Raw genomic sequence first — 6,412 nt, forward strand, 5'->3', positions numbered from 1 at the left:
ACCTGTTAGCTCAGGTGAGTTTAAAAGGCTGCTGTTGATAACAAGGGCATTTGCTAAATAGATGGTGTGTGTGCAACAATATACTGAAAGGTCAATTATATTGTGCAGCTTATCTCACCACCTGTAGTTATTTAGGTGAAAGCTCCAAAATGCTTGCCTAATATGTCTGTTTATCCAAAAGGAAGTAAAAAGGGAGAGCTAGAAAGATAGCATTGCATCACATTACATGGCAATGCAATGCACAGTTGCTGAAGTTGAACCAAAATGAGCTTGTAATCTGGCTTCTGCAACTTTGAACATGAAAAATCCAATGAGGAGAAGAAAAGCAAAGCCAAAGAGTCCATCCCAAAATCCGACAAACAAGCAAAATGAACAAAAAACATTGAATTCAATTCTTTCTGATTTTAGAAACTGCATTAAAGAAGGGGTGCACCGGTCCTGGAGATACTGCAATACCAGGTCAATGCGTGGAGTGGACAGAGCAAGCTCTTTTTCCATCTCCCTGTTCTAAAAATCCATTTAATATATGGTCCCCAGATAGGGGACGTATCAGATATTAAACTGATAAGAACAGATACTACACTTGATCTTAGCCAAAAGGCCGAGAAGCGATAACCAGAATTGGTTTCAAACTACGGAGCCACCCAAGGATCCTGAAAAGTCCATTTGTGGAGATGAGCTCCTGGACTCCCGTTAAGAAGACATGTTGTCAACCTCTAGATCCCTTACATGCCTGCACTTTTCGGCTTGCTGCTGCTGCAATCCACGCGTTTTAGATCTGCATAACTCCACCTCTTTAAACACAGCACCTTCACCCCCTGCTGTTCCCACCCGCCTCAACACCGTTGGAAGGGAGGAGAACCAATTAAGGCGGGGGGTGGGGTGGAACGAGCAGCTGTCTACCCTTAGCAGGAGGGCTCCTGATTACATACCTCTCCTGCTGCTGCTGCTGCTGGCTGTCCAGCAGCAGACTGAAGGTGGCTGCTGCTGTGCACAGGTATATAAAGGCTCAGAGCCTATTATGACACGCGCAGCCAGCGTTCCATTGCCACATTCCATCTACTGCAGGCAGGATACCTGGCTGGCTGAATGTCGCTGAGAAGCTCACAGAGACCGCCATAAGCAACAGTTTAACAGAATGCCACAGACTAATCAACCAAACTTTTTGGGTTGGGTTCTCTTTTATAGTCTGCAGGCATTAAATGAAAGAAGTCAGTGTTCCAGCAGAAGGAGACAACGTTTCAGAAAAGGCATTGTAGCAAACCAAAAAAGAAATTTTAAGCGCAGCAGAGTAACCAGCGCACATACCTGTTAGCTCAGGTGAGTTTAAAAGGCTGCTGTTGATAACAAGGGCATTTGCTAAATAGATGGTGTGTGTGCAACAATATACTGAAAGGTCAATTATATTGTGCAGCTTATCTCACCACCTGTAGTTATTTAGGTGAAAGCTCCAAAATGCTTGCCTAATATGTCTGTTTATCCAAAAGGAAGTAAAAAGGGAGAGCTAGAAAGATAGCATTGCATCACATTACATGGCAATGCAATGCACAGTTGCTGAAGTTGAACCAAAATGAGCTTGTAATCTGGCTTCTGCAACTTTGAACATGAAAAATCCAATGAGGAGAAGAAAAGCAAAGCCAAAGAGTCCATCCCAAAATCCGACAAACAAGCAAAATGAACAAAAAACATTGAATTCAATTCTTTCTGATTTTAGAAACTGCATTAAAGAAGGGGTGCACCGGTCCTGGAGATACTGCAATACCAGGTCAATGCGTGGAGTGGACAGAGCAAGCTCTTTTTCCATCTCCCTGTTCTAAAAATCCATTTAATATATGGTCCCCAGATAGGGGACGTATCTTATATTAAACTGATAAGAACAGATACTACACTTGATCTTAGCCAAAAGGCCGAGAAGCGATAACCAGAATTGGTTTCAAACTACGGAGCCACCCAAGGATCCTGAAAAGTCCATTTGTGGAGATGAGCTCCTGGACTCCCGTTAAGAAGACATGTTGTCAACCTCTAGATCCCTTACATGCCTGCACTTTTCGGCTTGCTGCTGCTGCAATCCACGCGTTTTACATCTGCATAACTCCACCGCTTTAAACACAGCACCTTCACCCCCTGTTGTTCCCACCCGCCTCAACACCGTTGGAAGGGAGGAGAACCAATTAAGGCGGGGGGTGGGGTGGAACGAGCAGCTGTCTACCCTTAGCAGGAGGGCTCCTGATTACATACCTCTCCTGCTGCTGCTGCTGCTGGCTGTCCAGCAGCAGACTGAAGGTGGCTGCTGCTGTGCACAGGTATATAAAGGCTCAGAGCCTATTATGACACGCGCAGCCAGCGTTCCATTGCCACATTCCATCTACTGCAGGCAGGATACCTGGCTGGCTGAATGTCGCTGAGAAGCTCACAGAGACCGCCATAAGCAACAGTTTAACAGAATGCCACAGACTAATCAACCAAACTTTTTGGGTTGGGTTCTCTTTTATAGTCTGCAGGCATTAAATGAAAGAAGTCAGTGTTCCAGCAGAAGGAGACAACGTTTCAGAAAAGGCATTGTAGCAAACCAAAAAAGAAATTTTAAGCGCAGCAGAGTAACCAGCGCACATACCTGTTAGCTCAGGTGAGTTTAAAAGGCTGCTGTTGATAACAAGGGCATTTGCTAAATAGATGGTGTGTGTGCAACAATATACTGAAAGGTCAATTATATTGTGCAGCTTATCTCACCACCTGTAGTTATTTAGGTGAAAGCTCCAAAATGCTTGCCTAATATGTCTGTTTATCCAAAAGGAAGTAAAAAGGGAGAGCTAGAAAGATAGCATTGCATCACATTACATGGCAATGCAATGCACAGTTGCTGAAGTTGAACCAAAATGAGCTTGTAATCTGGCTTCTGCAACTTTGAACATGAAAAATCCAATGAGGAGAAGAAAAGCAAAGCCAAAGAGTCCATCCCAAAATCCGACAAACAAGCAAAATGAACAAAAAACATTGAATTCAATTCTTTCTGATTTTAGAAACTGCATTAAAGAAGGGGTGCACCGGTCCTGGAGATACTGCAATACCAGGTCAATGCGTGGAGTGGACAGAGCAAGCTCTTTTTCCATCTCCCTGTTCTAAAAATCCATTTAATATATGGTCCCCAGATAGGGGACGTATCTTATATTAAACTGATAAGAACAGATACTACACTTGATCTTAGCCAAAAGGCCGAGAAGCGATAACCAGAATTGGTTTCAAACTACGGAGCCACCCAAGGATCCTGAAAAGTCCATTTGTGGAGATGAGCTCCTGGACTCCCGTTAAGAAGACATGTTGTCAACCTCTAGATCCCTTACATGCCTGCACTTTTCGGCTTGCTGCTGCTGCAATCCACGCGTTTTAGATCTGCATAACTCCACCTCTTTAAACACAGCACCTTCACCCTCTGCTGTTCCCACCCGCCTCAACACCGTTGGAAGGGAGGAGAACCAATTAAGGCGGGGGGTGGGGTGGAACGAGCAGCTGTCTACCCTTAGCAGGAGGGCTCCTGATTACATACCTCTCCTGCTGCTGCTGCTGCTGGCTGTCCAGCAGCAGACTGAAGGTGGCTGCTGCTGTGCACAGGTATATAAAGGCTCAGAGCCTATTATGACACGCGCAGCCAGCGTTCCATTGCCACATTCCATCTACTGCAGGCAGGATACCTGGCTGGCTGAATGTCGCTGAGAAGCTCACAGAGACCGCCATAAGCAACAGTTTAACAGAATGCCACAGACTAATCAACCAAACTTTTTGGGTTGGGTTCTCTTTTATAGTCTGCAGGCATTAAATGAAAGAAGTCAGTGTTCCAGCAGAAGGAGACAACGTTTCAGAAAAGGCATTGTAGCAAACCAAAAAAGAAATTTTAAGCGCAGCAGAGTAACCAGCGCACATACCTGTTAGCTCAGGTGAGTTTAAAAGGCTGCTGTTGATAACAAGGGCATTTGCTAAATAGATGGTGTGTGTGCAACAATATACTGAAAGGTCAATTATATTGTGCAGCTTATCTCACCACCTGTAGTTATTTAGGTGAAAGCTCCAAAATGCTTGCCTAATATGTCTGTTTATCCAAAAGGAAGTAAAAAGGGAGAGCTAGAAAGATAGCATTGCATCACATTACATGGCAATGCAATGCACAGTTGCTGAAGTTGAACCAAAATGAGCTTGTAATCTGGCTTCTGCAACTTTGAACATGAAAAATCCAATGAGGAGAAGAAAAGCAAAGCCAAAGAGTCCATCCCAAAATCCGACAAACAAGCAAAATGAACAAAAAACATTGAATTCAATTCTTTCTGATTTTAGAAACTGCATTAAAGAAGGGGTGCACCGGTCCTGGAGATACTGCAATACCAGGTCAATGCGTGGAGTGGACAGAGCAAGCTCTTTTTCCATCTCCCTGTTCTAAAAATCCATTTAATATATGGTCCCCAGATAGGGGACGTATCAGATATTAAACTGATAAGAACAGATACTACACTTGATCTTAGCCAAAAGGCCGAGAAGCGATAACCAGAATTGGTTTCAAACTACGGAGCCACCCAAGGATCCTGAAAAGTCCATTTGTGGAGATGAGCTCCTGGACTCCCGTTAAGAAGACATGTTGTCAACCTCTAGATCCCTTACATGCCTGCACTTTTCGGCTTGCTGCTGCTGCAATCCACGCGTTTTAGATCTGCATAACTCCACCTCTTTAAACACAGCACCTTCACCCCCTGCTGTTCCCACCCGCCTCAACACCGTTGGAAGGGAGGAGAACCAATTAAGGCGGGGGGTGGGGTGGAACGAGCAGCTGTCTACCCTTAGCAGGAGGGCTCCTGATTACATACCTCTCCTGCTGCTGCTGCTGCTGGCTGTCCAGCAGCAGACTGAAGGTGGCTGCTGCTGTGCACAGGTATATAAAGGCTCAGAGCCTATTATGACACGCGCAGCCAGCGTTCCATTGCCATATTCCATCTACTGCAGGCAGGATACCTGGCTGGCTGAATGTCGCTGAGAAGCTCACAGAGACCGCCATAAGCAACAGTTTAACAGAATGCCACAGACTAATCAACCAAACTTTTTGGGTTGGGTTCTCTTTTATAGTCTGCAGGCATTAAATGAAAGAAGTCAGTGTTCCAGCAGAAGGAGACAACGTTTCAGAAAAGGCATTGTAGCAAACCAAAAAAGAAATTTTAAGCGCAGCAGAGTAACCAGCGCACATACCTGTTAGCTCAGGTGAGTTTAAAAGGCTGCTGTTGATAACAAGGGCATTTGCTAAATAGATGGTGTGTGTGCAACAATATACTGAAAGGTCAATTATATTGTGCAGCTTATCTCACCACCTGTAGTTATTTAGGTGAAAGCTCCAAAATGCTTGCCTAATATGTCTGTTTATCCAAAAGGAAGTAAAAAGGGAGAGCTAGAAAGATAGCATTGCATCACATTACATGGCAATGCAATGCACAGTTGCTGAAGTTGAACCAAAATGAGCTTGTAATCTGGCTTCTGCAACTTTGAACATGAAAAATCCAATGAGGAGAAGAAAAGCAAAGCCAAAGAGTCCATCCCAAAATCCGACAAACAAGCAAAATGAACAAAAAACATTGAATTCAATTCTTTCTGATTTTAGAAACTGCATTAAAGAAGGGGTGCACCGGTCCTGGAGATACTGCAATACCAGGTCAATGCGTGGAGTGGACAGAGCAAGCTCTTTTTCCATCTCCCTGTTCTAAAAATCCATTTAATATATGGTCCCCAGATAGGGGACGTATCTTATATTAAACTGATAAGAACAGATACTACACTTGATCTTAGCCAAAAGGCCGAGAAGCGATAACCAGAATTGGTTTCAAACTACGGAGCCACCCAAGGATCCTGAAAAGTCCATTTGTGGAGATGAGCTCCTGGACTCCCGTTAAGAAGACATGTTGTCAACCTCTAGATCCCTTACATGCCTGCACTTTTCGGCTTGCTGCTGCTGCAATCCACGCGTTTTAGATCTGCATAACTCCACCGCTTTAAACACAGCACCTTCACCCCCTGTTGTTCCCACCCGCCTCAACACCGTTGGAAGGGAGGAGAACCAATTAAGGCGGGGGGTGGGGTGGAACGAGCAGCTGTCTACCCTTAGCAGGAGGGCTCCTGATTACATACCTCTCCTGCTGCTGCTGCTGCTGGCTGTCCAGCAGCAGACTGAAGGTGGCTGCTGCTGTGCACAGGTATATAAAGGCTCAGAGCCTATTATGACACGCGCAGCCAGCGTTCCATTGCCACATTCCATCTACTGCAGGCAGGATACCTGGCTGGCTGAATGTCGCTGAGAAGCTCACAGAGACCGCCATAAGCAACAGTTTAACAGAATGCCACAGACTAATCAACCAAACTTTTTGGGTTGGGTTCTCTTTTATAG

At 44.9% G+C, this 6,412-nt stretch overlaps 5 non-coding genes across 5 annotated transcripts; all 5 read right to left on the reverse strand.

Annotated features, from left to right (window-relative positions):
- Window positions 1-422: 422 nt before the first annotated feature.
- LOC141225282 (U2 spliceosomal RNA) lies at window positions 423-613 on the reverse strand. The gene has a single exon (XR_012292558.1). It is a non-coding gene; the product is annotated as a U2 spliceosomal RNA (small nuclear RNA).
- Window positions 614-1,728: 1,115 nt separating this feature from the next.
- On the reverse strand, window positions 1,729-1,919 carry LOC141225614 (U2 spliceosomal RNA). Its single transcript, XR_012292885.1, has one exon. It is a non-coding gene; the product is annotated as a U2 spliceosomal RNA (small nuclear RNA).
- Window positions 1,920-3,034: 1,115 nt separating this feature from the next.
- On the reverse strand, window positions 3,035-3,225 carry LOC141225615 (U2 spliceosomal RNA). The gene has a single exon (XR_012292886.1). It is a non-coding gene; the product is annotated as a U2 spliceosomal RNA (small nuclear RNA).
- A 1,115-nt stretch (window positions 3,226-4,340) lies between these two features.
- On the reverse strand, window positions 4,341-4,531 carry LOC141225283 (U2 spliceosomal RNA). The gene has a single exon (XR_012292559.1). It is a non-coding gene; the product is annotated as a U2 spliceosomal RNA (small nuclear RNA).
- Window positions 4,532-5,646: 1,115 nt separating this feature from the next.
- On the reverse strand, window positions 5,647-5,837 carry LOC141225616 (U2 spliceosomal RNA). Its single transcript, XR_012292887.1, has one exon. It is a non-coding gene; the product is annotated as a U2 spliceosomal RNA (small nuclear RNA).
- Between the last annotated feature and the right edge of the window lie 575 nt (window positions 5,838-6,412).

This window comes from Phyllobates terribilis, unplaced genomic scaffold (genome assembly GCF_046119375.1).
Source record: "Phyllobates terribilis strain yellow unplaced genomic scaffold, ASM4611937v1 Scaffold_404__1_contigs__length_1715579, whole genome shotgun sequence".
Taxonomy (NCBI): Eukaryota; Metazoa; Chordata; class Amphibia; order Anura; family Dendrobatidae; genus Phyllobates; species Phyllobates terribilis.